This window comes from Vicia villosa, linkage group LG6 (assembly GCF_029867415.1).
Source record: "Vicia villosa cultivar HV-30 ecotype Madison, WI linkage group LG6, Vvil1.0, whole genome shotgun sequence".
Taxonomy (NCBI): Eukaryota; Viridiplantae; Streptophyta; class Magnoliopsida; order Fabales; family Fabaceae; genus Vicia; species Vicia villosa.
In genome coordinates, this window is record NC_081185.1 from 148,409,961 (window position 1) to 148,425,643 (window position 15,683).

The 15,683-nt window shown below is 32.2% G+C and overlaps 2 long non-coding RNA genes across 5 annotated transcripts; one reads left to right on the forward strand and one right to left on the reverse strand.

Annotated features, from left to right (window-relative positions):
• Positions 1-381: 381 nt before the first annotated feature.
• Positions 382-2,501, reverse strand: LOC131612704 (uncharacterized). 3 transcript variants are annotated; one of them, XR_009287453.1, is made up of 5 exons: positions 1,900-2,501; positions 1,320-1,681; positions 1,169-1,231; positions 657-888; positions 382-573 (listed from the first exon to the last, which is right to left on the reverse strand). It is a non-coding gene; the product is annotated as an uncharacterized LOC131612704 (long non-coding RNA). The 3 variants fall into 3 exon arrangements; XR_009287454.1 differs by having other exon boundaries at positions 720-888; positions 1,900-2,500; XR_009287452.1 differs by having other exon boundaries at positions 382-888; positions 1,900-2,499.
• A 7,139-nt stretch (positions 2,502-9,640) lies between these two features.
• On the forward strand, positions 9,641-12,961 carry LOC131612705 (uncharacterized). 2 transcript variants are annotated; one of them, XR_009287455.1, is made up of 5 exons: positions 9,641-10,154; positions 10,306-10,411; positions 11,278-11,452; positions 11,860-11,966; positions 12,650-12,961. It is a non-coding gene; the product is annotated as an uncharacterized LOC131612705 (long non-coding RNA). The 2 variants fall into 2 exon arrangements; XR_009287456.1 differs by lacking the exon at positions 11,278-11,452.
• Positions 12,962-15,683: the final 2,722 nt, after the last annotated feature.

Here is a 15,683-nt window from a genome sequence, read left to right on the forward strand (position 1 = left end):
TGGTACACCATACTGCTCACCGTTCTTAGGACCAGCTCACCCAGAAATAAATAAAATAAATTCATCAAGGGACATTAATATAGCAGCAGTAGAACATCAATACAGCTTGGAGAAAGTAATTGAAAATTCATAAAAACAAAAACATAACTTATCTATCAAACCTGTAATCAAAATTCACACCACAGTTTAACTATAGTAAATAAACAACCACATGCTTATGATCAACATATCATGATAGTTTGGAGAAAAAAACTGTGAAGATGAAAACAAAACAAATTTAAGAGGATTGATTAAAACATTATGCGACTCCTCTGTTCAGTTTGTCCAAAGAAAACTGAGTTAAGCATATAATTGCAACTTAAATTGGTCAGATTTCGATTTAACACATTATACAATATTAAAATAGAGCTGTATATATATGTATCTACAACTTGTTTTATGTTGCAATTGGCATAATCAACTACATGGTACCATCTACTACATTTTGTTCACACTGTTCGCAACATGCTTTGTTTTTAGAATTGAACTTCATCAGAAAACAGAAGCCCCTTATACTAATCATATTGATGCTGCCTGAAAATCGATCGTAAAGATTATTTGACGATGTAGAAAATTAAGGTACACTTATAATTAAAAAATTACATGGGATACTCAACATGTCACATATGGAGAGAGCCAAAATTGAATTCTGTAATTCTACCAGAGATTCCACTCCCTACCATATTCATTCTCCGCGCTAGGGTCTTTAATGTGGTAATCTGTTACATGCTGTTGAAAATTGTCATAACTGAAGACCACGAAGCTGGAAATTATGGACCTGGATTGCCTGCAGTTGCGACTTGCAGTCCACTGCAGTCAAGATGTTGGTTGGGTGAATGACCACCATTTCTACGAAATTGAACAATCCGTATCATAAATATGACAATTTGGATTTAAGCATTAGATTACTATATGTGGTCATGATCTCCCCATTCCACATTCATTTTTTGACGGCTGTGAATCAATTTCCGAAAATTGTATACTATATCATCGAGTTCTTAATATATCATCCAAAATGAAGAATCATTTGTGTTGCATAATCAAAATATATATAACTCATGAAACAATGCATGTGAGATAACAATAAGCTGTATGAATAAACAAAAATATTGTACCAAGGGCATCTCACCTATGTCGAGCGTATTCTCATGGTTTTCTATCCAAGTCACAGCAGCCTCGAGGCCACCTTTACCTGTAAAAGAGATAAGCCTAAGTTCAATATTCTAGAGTTAACACAACTATCAATACGCAGTTATAAAATAAATAAAGCATTAAAATACCTTGTAAGTTGTAAACTAATAACTGATTAATACATGTATCCTAGGTTTTGGATCCTGTAGAGCTCAACAAAGCAAGTAGGGAACTTCAAACCTTGCCTCTTTTAGTTGTTGGATCGGTGAGCCCAGCTTCGCGTCTTCCTTTTCATGCACAGTGTAGATATGATTTATACAACATAGAAGCGAATTTTAAATAGGTGCGCCTATGAACCGTTAGCGTAATCGGAGAAACCCAAATCGAAACGAACCGCCACCTGAAATTCAAAGCATAAACAAAATCAAAATACTACAAAGAACCAATAGATCTCTCTCATTGCCATCATTTCTTTTTTATAGCCAAGCAAACTTGTGCTTCATCATCCAACCTGCATAAACCCACAGCAAAATTAGGTCATTTAACAAATCATACAAAGTAATAACAAACACTGATGCATACGCATCATCAGAAATTGCATCGGCCATGGATCTTTCCCCTTCCGCATGAGCCGACACCATGAAACTTGAAACTTTGAAAACTAAATCAAAATGAAACTTGAAAAGGAGAAAGGAAGAAGAAATCAGAAGCCAGGGCAACTAAACAGACCTAATGAAGGCAGGGCAGGCTACGAAGTACATCTTCGATATTAACCTTCTCCAAGCATACACTGCAGGTGAGCACCTTGATGTTGAAAGTGACAGACAAACCACGGTTCAAATCCCATACCCCTTTTGTAGCTTCTGAATCAATCTCACTTTGCAACCGTAACCAAGCTGAGTATTGAAAAGATCCTGGCGTAAATGCTCCCGCAATATCGCACAACAACATGCTTCAGGCGACGTGTGATGTAACAACAACTAACCCATATGCTGATGGTGAGGAAGACACAAATGTAAGAGATAGAGAGATCAACAAATAGGAGGAAGGAAGAAGAAGAGAAAAAGAAAGAAGAAGAAGAGGGGAGTCCGTGAGAGAGATAGAAAGGATGAGCGAGATTTTGGAACGGTTGGAATACGAAGATTGAAACGTTTCCATGATTGTTGGTGTTAATGGTAGTTGATGATAAAATTGGATTGAATGAATTAAAGGGAATTGAAAATTGAAAGAAGAAAAAATTATAACTGTCAAAGGCTGATGTGGATTAACCATGGAACAGATGCTGATGTGGATAGCCTAAGAAAGTCCCAAATGGTAGACTTTTCTTATATGATAGATATATATTGCATGGGCGCCGTTTTTTATCTTTTATATTAAACATCTTTAATGGAAATGTGAACTCACAACTGCATTTTGTTTAGATGTATAACACAATGATAGTTCATATTTAACTATCATTTGGAAACTATTTTATTTTAGGGTTAAATACTATTCACCCCCTGCCAAAGTAGCGAGATTCGGTTTTCCCCCTTATTAAAAAAAAATTTAGCCTTCGCCCCTTAGAAAACAAGATAGGTCTTAATGCATATGGGGTGATCCTCCAACCATTGAACCAGTCACGTTTTCTTGTTATAACTTACTTTGTTATAAGTTATGACTTACTTTCTTGTTATAAATTTTTAAAAACGTTAATAAATTTTTAAATATTTTTAATAAAAACATTAATAAATATATATAGATTTAATAAAAAAAAGCTGTACATACAAAAACTTTTTAACATTTTATAAAAACGTTAATAAATATTTTTAACATTTTATAAATATTTAAAAACGTTAATAAAAATAAATTTATAAAAACGTTAATAAATATTTTTAACATTTTATAAATATTAACTTTTTAACATTTTACAAATATTAATATTATTTTATAATAACTTTAAAAAACTGTAAATACAAAATATTTAAATAATTATATAAATGTATTATTTAATTATCATAAAATATTTAAATGTATTTTAATTAACGTTTTTTTATAAAATATTTAAATGTATTATTTAATAATTATATAATTATAAAATATATAAATGTATTTTAAATGTATTTTTAAATATTTTATAATTATATAATTATATAAATGTATCTTAAATGTATATTTTAAATATTTTATATATATGTTAATAAAATAAAAACGTTAATAAAATAAAAACGTTAATAATTATAAAAATATTAATAAAATAAAAATGTAAATAAAAACGTTAATAAAAATGTTTTATAAATTTTTTAACATTTTAAAAAAACTGGGCAATTAAAATAGTTATTAAAATATTTAAATAGTTATTAAAATATTTAAATGAATTTTATATAATTATATTTTTTTAATAATTTTAATTAACATTTTGTTTATATAATTATATATTTATAAAAAAAACGTTAAAATATTTTAAATACATTTATATTATATAAAAAAACGTTAAAATATTTTAAATACATTTAAACATAATTATAAAAAAAGTTAATTAAAAACGTTAATTAAATATTTTATAAAAAAACATTAATTAAAATACTTTTAAACATTTTATAATTATATAATTATTAAATAATACAGCTTTTTTAATTTATATATTACTGAAAAAGTTAATTAAAAAACTAAATAAAAAAATGGAGTATTTTAATAACTATTTAATATGTACAGCTTTTTTAATTGAAAAAAATGGAATATTATTATATAGAACTTGTTTGCAAATATAAACAACAAAACATGCATGGTTTGGTGGTAAGCTAGTAGGAATGTAACATTAGTGACTTGAGTTCGAAACCCAGCTTTCAGCAAGATTCCATGCCCAGTCAGCAAGATTCCCCTCGCCCATTCCATGCCCAGTCAGCAAGATTCCCCTCGCCCAGTCAGCCAAACAAGGGACAGGGGGTTCCTAAAATCGCATTTGGTTCAAACCGCATTATGTTACAACCTAAATTTTACTTAACTCACATCCAACCAAAAATTAAACCTATTATACCTTAGCCTTATGATTACCAACAATTTTCTCATCATTACACATATAATTGTAGTTCCGATCTTCTCAAATCTCTAATAACATTATCGCACCTTCTTTGCCACATACATCTTCCTTCTTCTTCTATAATCTCTACTCTCTTATATTCTTTCTTTCCACCTTCTATTTTTATGTAAATGTTCTGTATTTCAGTTTCGTTTTTATCGCACATTTTCTTCTCTAATCTCTCAACACTTTTTTTTTCTTTTCCACCTTCACTAATCTCTTGTCTCTTATATTATTTTGTTTCATTATAATATTTTTTATATTGTTTTATGTTATTATTTTATATTTAATATTCCACTTTTTTCTAATTTAATTTTTATATATTAAATGGAAAATTGTTGTCAAAATATGACGAGTTTTGTTGTTATTTGATAGTGTATGAATGTCTAAATACAAAATTATGTTGTCATCTATATGTGTATTATGGCTCAATAAAATATTTGTAAAAAACCGAACCAACCGAACCAAACCAAACCGCATTAATTTGGTTTGGTTTGGTTCAGATTTTTTTTAAAAGCCAACCGAACCAAACGAAACCGCACGATTTTTTCTCTTGCGGTTCGGATGATTTTTTTCGTCAAAACCGCCCAAACCTCACCGCAGACACCCCTAATTTTAATATATGTTTTAATCTATATTTATATATAAAGGCAATGTTTAGTTTTAGTGTAATTTTATTTTTAATTTGATTAAATAATTAAAAATATAATTATAATTTTAAAAATTTTAATTGAAATGCACTTATAGTATAAAGATGTACACCGTCAATTAATCAAAACAATTTATTAAAAATATTTGATTTTGATTTAAATTTATTTTAAAATAACAAATTTGAAAATTATGAAGCGTTGATGGTATAAAATATTTTACTTTGACACTATATAGCAATTAAATTAAATTTTATATTTGATCTATTATTGATTAAGTTAATTAATTAACTTTAAAAAAAATTATTCTTAAATATGTAAAAAATGATATTGTTCTATAGAAATAAAACAGACAATTTAAAAGAATTTGATCATATTCCTATAAAGAATACTATCCAACAATATTCATTTGTCTCGTATTAGGTGTTCTCTTTGAAATTTTTATATTTTTTAAAACTCAATTTTAATAATAAATCGAGTGTCATTTACTAAAATAATTTTATTAATAATAGACAGTTGAGTAGTTATATGAATTAAGATATGATATAATCTTATTAATAATTGAGAGTTGAGTAGTTAATAGTTATATGAATAAAAATACGATAAATTAGGGGGGAAGCAAGTCCAAGTGGCAGAATATGCTGACCTTGAGAAGATGATGGAGGATGTGGGTTTGTATGCTCATGAGACCAAAGGGGAGCACTTCACTTGGAACAATAGACATACAACTCATATCATATACTCTAGGATTGACCATGCCATATGCAATAGGGACTGGTTTTTACAATTTCCTCACTGCATTATTAATATTCTTCAACAACACATTTCTGACCATGCAGCTTTGAGAGTTCAGAATGTGGGGGAACAATTACCAAACAGGAAATTCCATTTCAAGTTCCTCAACTGCATAGCTGATAGAAGTGACTTCTTGGATACTATCAAAAGCCATTGGGACTCCACAACTACAGACAGACCTATGTACAAGGTGTGGAGAAATTTGAAGTAGTTGCAGCCTGCCTTGAAAATGCTCACTAATAGAACCACTGAGAGCATTAGACAGATTCACAAGTACAGACATCAACTATTGCAAGCTCAAACTGAACTAATGACTGACAGATTCAATGGGAGTTTGATTGGCAAAATTAAACACCTATCAGAGGAACTTATAAGGGCTACTGAACTTGAGGAGCAGATTCTCAAGCAAAGAGCCAAAGTTGATTGGTTACTCCTTGGGGATGGGAATAATAGATATTTTCATACAATTGTGAAAACTAAAAACAAAGCCTCGGGGATATATGCTTTGGAAGATCACAATGGCATGGAAATTACAGGGCATGAAAATATTGAGAAAGAGGTACTCAGATTTTATGGTGAGTTAATAGGCAAAGCTAGCCCCCAATTGAGACATATTGATGTGGAGGTCTTAAGACAAGGAGCTCAACTCAGTCACACACATCAGCTTGAATTAACATAACTTGTAGGTGACAAGGAGATCATTGATGGATATAATGCTAAATTTTTCAAGGCCACCTGGGAAATCATTGGTAAGGATGTGAAGGCTGCAATTTATGATTTCTTTGATCATGGAAGACTGTACAGGGCTGCAAACTGTGCAATTGTTACTTTGATTCCCAAATTCCCAAATGCTAACAGGATGAAGGATATGAGACCTATTGCTTGCTGCACAGTCCTGTATAAAATTATCTCCAAGATCCTAACTAATAGGCTCAGCAAAGTGATAAATACTGTGGTTGACTACAGTCAGTCCGCTTTTATACCAGGGAAAGTAATACAAGACAACATAATCATTTCTCATGAGTTGTTGAGAGGGTACAATAGAAAACACATATCCCCCAGGTGTGCTATACAGATGGACTTGCAGAAAGCGTATGACACGCTTGAATGGAGGGCCTTGAAAGACATAATGCATGAACTAAGCTTCCCTAATAAGTTCATCAACTGGGTTATGACCTGTATCACTAGTGTTTCATACAATTACTCCATAAATGGGCAACACAGTGATTACTTGGCTGCAAAGAGAGGACTTAGGTAGGGTGATCCAATATCACCTCTGCTATTTGTCCTTGTGATGGAATATATGCACAGATGCATGAAAAAGCTACAAACCACACCTGACTTCAAATTTCATCCGAAGTGTGCCAAATTATGCCTAACCAATATCTGTTTTGCAGATGATCTAATTCTATTTGCTCGAGGAGATGATAGTTCAGTTGCAAGAATGATGGATGTGTTTCATGAGTTTTCAGCCTCAACAGGATTAAAGGCTAATCCGGCAAAGTGCAAATTATATACAGGAGGACTTGATGAAAATGCCATTGAGAATCTGCTGCAAATTACAGGTTACCAAAGAGGAGAGCTGCCATTTAAATATCTTGGTGTCCCCCTATCCTGCAAGAAGCTCAACGTGCATCAATGTAGCCCTCTTGTTGACAGAATTGTTGGAAAGATTAAGCATTGGACTGTAAAATTCCTGAGCTATGCAGGGAGGAAACAACTTATCCATAGTGTTCTATTTGCAGTTACCTCATATTGGATGCAAGTTTTTCCTTTGCCAAAGAGTGTCTTGAAGCGCATAGAATCCATTTTCCGAAGCTATCTTTGGAGTAACACGGAGGAGATTACACGACGAGCCCCAGTTGCATGGGATAATGTGTGCAGCCCCGTGAGAGCAGGCGGACTAAATATAACTTCGCTGCGGGAATGGAATACGGTAACAATTGGGAAATTACTGTGGAATTTACAATCAAAGGCGGACAAGCTATGGGTTAAATGGGTAAATACATTCTATCTCAAAGGTACTGATGTTATGGAATGGAAGACAAACACCACTACCTCGTGGCTCTTAAAAACCATTGTCAACTGCAGAGATGATGTGCAACATATGACATACTGGCAAGAAGTGGTACAAACGGGAAGATATAAAACGACAAAAATGTATGCCTGTTTAAGAGGAGAGAAAGAAAGCACAAACTGGAGACACATGTTTGTGAGAAATCTGGCACGGCCACGAGCTGTTTTCATTACTTGGCTGGCGTTTCTGGGCAGACTGAACACGAAGGATCGGATAGCCCGATTTGGGGTTGAAACTGATAGCAACTGTGTGTTTTGTGGAGAGCAGGAAAACTTAGACCATCTTTTCTTTGCTTGTCATGGGATAGGGGGTACTTGGAGGAATATCATGGGCTGGATTGGATATCATAGACAGCCTAAGGCATGGACAGAGGAAAAAAGCTGGCTGCTATTCGAAATTAATATAAAAGGATGGCGCAGAAGATTACTCAAAATTGTTGTGACTGAAACAATATATGCTACTTGGATTGCAAGGAATGCAATTTGTTTTGGTAAAGAGATACACCCAAATATGGAGCAAGACATTAAGCATATCATAGCAAGCATATCATAGCTCATAGAGGTAGCCTCAATAGAACACTTAGCATTCATATTGACAAAACACACATGACTATAGACTAGATTTTTGCTTGATTGAATAGTTGTACCTGGATCCATATTGGATCGGTTTGTAATACTGTGTTTTTGGTTTAATAAAGTATCATTATTCTAACAAAAAAAATACGATAAATAAGAATAAGTGGAAATAAATGATGAATATTATATTAGTATTTTAAAATGACATAATTTGAGACAAATAAAAATAGAAAAGATGACATGAAACGGAGGAAATAAAAGTATTAAGAGACTTAATCATACATTTATTTGATTAATTAATTTTGCATTGTTTTTTATGTCAGGTTTATGTTTCACAACTTTTAGTCTTTTATTTTATTTTTGGTCAATATATTCAGTTTTTCTCTTTATCTATAAATTAAGAATTCTTAAGTTGTTCTATCATCAAAAACAAAAGAGAGAATGGCAGTTTCAACTTGTTTATCTTTATTGGTCACCATTTCTATTATATTTATTTCTCATGCCATTTCACCAACATCAAATCCAAAGTTGTACCAAAATATATGTAAAGAACCTAGTAAAAAAAACTTCGAACAACGTTGTCTGAAACTTATAGAATCCTACCCTCCACTTACTCAGATCAATGATCGTACAACTTTTTGCAGGTCATTTGTAAAGATTGTAGCAATAAAAAAGACAACAAAAGCTCAAGAATACGTTAAACAAATGATGAACAAATATCCTTCTTCTGAAGCAATCAAAGAATGTGCAATCCATAGTTACGATACGTTGATAATGGAGTTAAAAGCTGTGTTGATTGAGGACCCCGAAGCTATAAGCTTGGCTGCCAGATACGCTAGTGATGCAGTTGCCGAATGTGAAACCGGTTTAGCTGGTGAAAAGATAGTTAATGTTTCTTCCCACTACAACATTTTGAGCCTACGACAACGCCTAATTTATGGGAGGTAAATTAACCGTTCTCGTAGAGTGTAATAGGGAACAAATTATATATTTTGTTGCGATAGTGTATATATTTTTTAGAAATGTTATGCAACGGCTGAAAAGTGTTCTTGTATATGACAAAGAGAAATATTTTTATTAATAACACGTTAAAACCATTCTCATATAATTTTTATTTATTTAAATAAAAATTAATTTTATAAGGCCGTCCTCTTATGTTTGATTAAAATAAATTTTATTTGTGAAAAAAATCCTCTAACTGGATCGAATAGTGGTGATCCTCTTGCTAGAGATTTTTTTGGAAATAAAAAAAAAATTATTTTGTCCATCAACATAAACATCAGCCGTTCCGCTTCCTAGGTCATCTTGCTAAAACAAATGATTTCCCTCCCTATCCGAAATTCAGAGCGCTAAAACAAAAAAATTTCATTCCTTTCTAAAATCCAGAGCGCTAAAACAAAAAAATTTCACTCCCTTTCCAAAATCCAGAGCGCTAAAACAAATATTTTGGTTCCCTTTCTGAATATCAGAGCGTTGAAACTGAAAGTGAAAATTCTTCTATCCAGACTCATCAAACCTTAACCCTAACGCTTTCTTTCCTTCCCCATCGATTCTTCCAAAGGTGTGAACGATTCTTCTCCCGAACCCTAATCCTTACCCTTTCTTCCCTTCTCTTTCTTCTCAAATCCTTCAACTTGCATACACATAGTTAGGATTTTAGGGTTTATCAAGGGTTTCACGAAACTCAAGTACTTCACGAAATTATGTCATTTAACGGTTTTAGGAAGTATTTCAATCAAAGGTTTGAAGTAAGTCTCTCACGAAGACAATGATTTCCCTGAGAGATGCAAGGGTCATATCACACTGTGAGGAGGAGTTTTTCATTTTCAAGTTGTGTATGATTCGTCGCTCTGATAAGATCTTCCTTCAAATTCCATACAATTTCTCCTACAACTTGCATTGACTACTGTGATTCTCAATAAAAATTAGTTATTTTTACTATAGTTTATGATTTAATCAGTTTTTCTTATGTTTTATCTGGTTTAGAAATAACTTTGCTCTGCCTTGCCGGAACTACTAGTAGCTGAGACAATGTGTTGCCTGGTGGAACTACTCGCAGTTGAGACAGTGTGCGAGAGCTCAATTCGTCCCGGTAAACAATTTAGTATTACATTATTATTTTGAGAAATTTGTGTCTAGTGATTTGGAGTTGTGGTACTTATTGAGTCTACTGACTTATAGATCAATTTGTTTGCTTTGCATTTTTTAGTACTTTACTGTATTGTGAAAATGATGCATATAATTTGTTTGTGAATATGATAACTTATTTGAGTACTTTACTGTACTGTGAAAATGACATACATAACTTATAGTATTTGAAAAAGAAGTAAAGTCGGAAGATATATCAATTATAAGAGATTCACCTTTCCATCTCTATTAACCATTCATATTTATTTTATATATACTATGACTTTCATGTTTGGGAAAGAGTAACTGAAGTTCAAAGTTCAGAAGTTCAGATTTGTTCATTGTGATAGTACAATTTCTTCTCAACATCCAACTCACAATTTGAATTTAACTTCTGTTATAGGAGTTTCACCTTTCATTTTTATTTTTCAGTAAAGTAACCAAAGTTTTGAGATTTTCTTTTTCAGCATTGACAAGTGTTACTGCTCTTTGTGATTGTAAAAAATGCGTCACTTTCTTTTGACTCTCATGGTTGATATCCCTCTCATTCTCGTCATAGTTATTACAAGTCATATGTCGGATTAGATGAATCATAACTCCCTAATATATGTGTCAATTCAAGCATACTTCACTCCAGGCAGTTAAACAATACCCAACTCCCAGCAGATTTGAGTCTTTCAATTGTCATTCAAAATGCCAACGGCAACACTCATGTCAATTCCTAAGTGTTTTATATGAATGAAAGTCTATAGATAACTCTTCTCTGCAATCATTCACTATCGAATGCTTGATGTTGACACTGATGAATCCATTGGTTTTTGTTGATTTCAGCATGAAACACATAGACTGGAACAACAGTGAACACATAATGGTGGAGCTTAGGCTAGTCGTGTCCGGTTTGATCAAATTTGAGAGCGATAACACCTTCTTCCATTCTGAGTGGAAGCCGTTGAAAGTGGTTTGCGAGCCTCTGAGATTTGAATATGGTGTATCATTAGATTAGAAGGTTAGTTTAGTTTTAAACTAAGTGTTAGTTGGTTAAATTCACATGTATTCTAGTTTTGTTAAACTGCATTATCTTTGGTGTGTGCTGTGATATAACAAAATGGTTACTATTAAGATGGAATCTCAATTAAAATAGGTTAACGTGACCATTTGTTTTCTACCACCTATTGTGTAGTTAATTTGAAATGTAAATTAAGATGTAAGTTATTGAATAAGATTCAAATAAATCTAGTTTAAATCTCTTTTTTTTCACCGTTGAGTCTTTCAAGTTATTCAATTTTCAATTCTATAATAAACAATGTATTTAATTTAATAGTACCGTATAATTTCAATAGGAACCTATAATTTTATAAGAATATGTAATTATTAATTCTCCTAATTATAATTTATTCTTTGTCATAAAAACAGTGAATAACAGTACCGGTATCAATACCTTCCGAAACCGTTTTATCGTGGCCGTTGAAAATACACTTGATGCACGTTTGGATGTATTGTTCTGTAGCAAACTTCCAGCGGTATGTTTTTCTCTATAAAATAGATTTTTTTGCTTATTAACATTTCTCATATAGATTGTCTTATTCATGTAGGATGGTATCATTTACATTAAGATTTTTGCTTCTTAATTGTATGTATCATTTAGATTCATCTAGGAAGCTAGTAATTATCAAGATCATTGTCTTCTATATAATTCTCACTGTTAAAAAACTTTGGACTTTAATTTTGATATTAGATACTTAAGGTAAATTATGCACACTGTGAGGGACATTTTTTTGCACCCCTATGGTGACAATATCACATTATAAGTAAAACTTGTACACTAAGTTTTTAGTAGATCAACAGAACATCAAACACTAAAACTATCTGTCTAGTGTTATTGGTTTTGTTTCTCAATATAATTTATTAGTAGTGTTTCTTTTTACCTTCCTTTTGGTTTGATTAACTTAAATTATATGGTTGAAGTGTAGTCTTGGGGCTGCACTTTCATTTTCTTTCTAAGAAATTTGAAGGGTAGTAGAGAAACTACATAAGTTAAGATCTTGTTTCTTCAAAGTATTCTGTTATTGTTTATGACCCTGTTTGACACTAAATTTTGGCTTTTGGGAAAATGTGGTTAAATTTGTTAGTTTCATTTAATCAAAACTAGTGTTTAATTGTGTTTCTAGAATTATTTTAATGTGAAGCATTTTCTTATTGACAGGTCAACTTCAATCATCCAAAAGTTGGATGTGAATTTTGTGCACCGTGAACATGGTCTTTCAATTGAAAACAACATCAAGGGTATCCAATTGAAAAGCACCAAATTTCGATCTACTGAGGATGTTAGAAAGAGTACACGTCTTGATTTTCAACTGGAGTTTAGTGAAACAAATTCATGTACAACTTTGATTGTGAACCATGATTGACATTTGGAATATATATATAATGAATTATATTATTATATTATTTTGTTATGTAATTTTTTGAAAATGAAAGGTCATTTTAAAATAAAGAATTGTGAATGATGATTGATATTCATTACCAGAATATTAAAATAAAATAATTTTAAATTTTAAATTTTTTATTGCAACGGTTATAAATTGTTCCTATAGCATTGAAGGCGTTGTTGTAGCCTTTGATTAAGAAATCAAGTTGCGAATCTATTAGAACGGTTTCTATTGAACTACGGCTACAAACCGTTTCTGTATCCCATAAAACAGCCGTTCCCTAATAAATTTCAACTGCAACGGTTTTAATATCAAAACGAGGTGCCACCGTTGTTGTTTGCAACCGTTCTCTAAAGATGACTAAAGCTACGGTTCATGAAAAGGTGTTGCTGTTGGTTAAGAAAACCGTTGCGAAAGGCTAAAGGAACGCCTCGGTTTGGTACGGTCTTAAAACCGTTCTTATAGGCAAAGGAAACGGTTTTTAATGATTTTGCAACGCTTTTCCCGTGTTGCTGTATAGTCAAAATGTTGTAGTGTCCATTCATACCTTGAATAAGAATATGATGTTCCTTACTGAGATTGTAATAATAGCCTCTGACTAAATATAATCTTTGTAAGAATAGCCTCAGATAATCTATAAATATTTAAATTAATAAAAAGTAAACGATTTTATATTTTTTGCATCTTGAGATTTCAAGAATCAGCTTCCGTTCTTATCACTAAGTCTGCACCAAATGTAATAAATAGATTAAAATATAATTTATTAAAACAGAACCGCAAACTTCTTCTAAATCTTATTTTTGTGATGTCATATATAATCAAGTTATATTTGTCATATCATATATAAATATGACGTGTCACATTTTAAAACTATTTTCATTCCATCTAGTAAGAAAAGTTTTCATTCTCATTCTCTATTATTTTTTTCATAACTTAACTCAACCCATTTATTCATAATTAATCCATCATAAATTTTAATTAACCTCTTAATTTAAATTTTTTCTTCTAACTGCTTATTAATATATTTCACACACTACCTTTTTTAATAAATTACAAATATTCATGCCATTGTTGTCTACGAAATTCTTTTGTTATTTTTCAAGAATCAGCTTCAATTCCAATCACTAAGTCTGCACCAAATGCAATAAATAAGTTAAAAATAATTATAAATTAATCCAACATTTTTGTCTAATTATTGGATGGTTGAATCAGGTATGCTAATTATTATTATCCGACTCCCGTAAAAGTACTTTTGTTATTGTAAGGGAACAAATAATTATAACCAATCGTTAGTTGGTTCAGTGGTGATTCGCGCTGGATTTGGTAGTGAGAATCACGCTTCGATCCCCCGCAACTGCGATTGGGAGGGGGATGGAACCACTTGATGTCAGTACCCGCCCTCGAACCGAACTAAACCGGTTGTATAAAGCCAATAAAAAATTATAAGGGTTAATAGCTATTTACTCCCTGCCATATAGGGGCGAACCGGACTACCATATAGGGCATTTACAAAAAAAACCCTGTTAATGGATGATCCTACAATTTTGAAAACGCCACAATTAAAACCTTTCCCATGTCAAGTCATCAAAAAAGCTGATGTGTCATGTTTTTTCTGATTTATTCATTTTAATTAAATGCCACATGTTTTAATATATATTTGAAAGGACTCTTTTACCCTCACATGTAACTCTAACCCTATTATTAAAAGTACTGCATGCCATCGTGTTCTCACATTAAATCCCTTATTTTCCATCTCGTTATATCGTATGCTATCGTGTTCTTCCATCGCCATAGCAAGGTGTCCTTCCTTATTCTTCTTCTTCTTTGTGTAGTTTTGCTTGGTCTCCATCTCTTGTTTGTCTTTGTGGTTTGTCAAGTGCAGTAAAGTTCCATGAAAATATCAGGTTGTTCACACTCAAGCATCTGCAACACAAATTCTAAAGGGAGAAGAATTCTTAAATGTGGTTATAATCTCCCCATGAAGATGTTTGTTTCAGTCTCCACCACCCTAAAGGCCAATGGATAATACTGATCATTTGGATCCCTAGCAACAACCACCAAAAGTTGACCCACACACTGTGTCTTGAGGTGACACCCATCTACTCTAATAAAGGACCTACATGCCTTGGTGAAACCTTTCTTGCATCCATCAAAGCAAAAATAAAAGCTGCCAAACCTATGAGGTAGAGTTGGTAATGGCCTCTCAGTCTCAATCTTCATTGTGTTCCCATTGCACTGCTTATTGACTTCAGCAACATAACTCCAAAGCATGTTATATTGTTCCTTTGCATCTCCTTCAACAAATCCATTTGCTATGACTTTAGCTCTACAAGCCTTCCCTTTGCTTATACCCACATAATACTTTTGCCTAAGTTCAGACATTATCTCAGACACCTTTACTTTCCTTTGAGATTTCCTTTTTTCAACAACCAGCTTAGACACCCATTTTGCATTGGCAGACTTGTTATTTAATACCCTTGCACATGTATGTGACCCCACCCAAGTTTTCAATTGATAAGTGTGCATGTTTTCCACTTTGCTACACAAAGCTAAAAAACCGCATTTACCCTTACACTTTACCATAACCCTATAACTCTCATTCTTGACAAATGTTATCTCTCTTCCATTTAATACTGACAATTCCCTAATGACATCTTTAAACTCAGACAAAGAATTAAATTCCATACCTAGTTTGAATTGAAATTCTTTGTTGAGCTGCTCACATCTGAACTTCTCATACTTGGTCTTGGCCTTTTTTCCATTATTATCACTTGCATCAGGGTCAGAGCTATCCAATCCTCACTATCA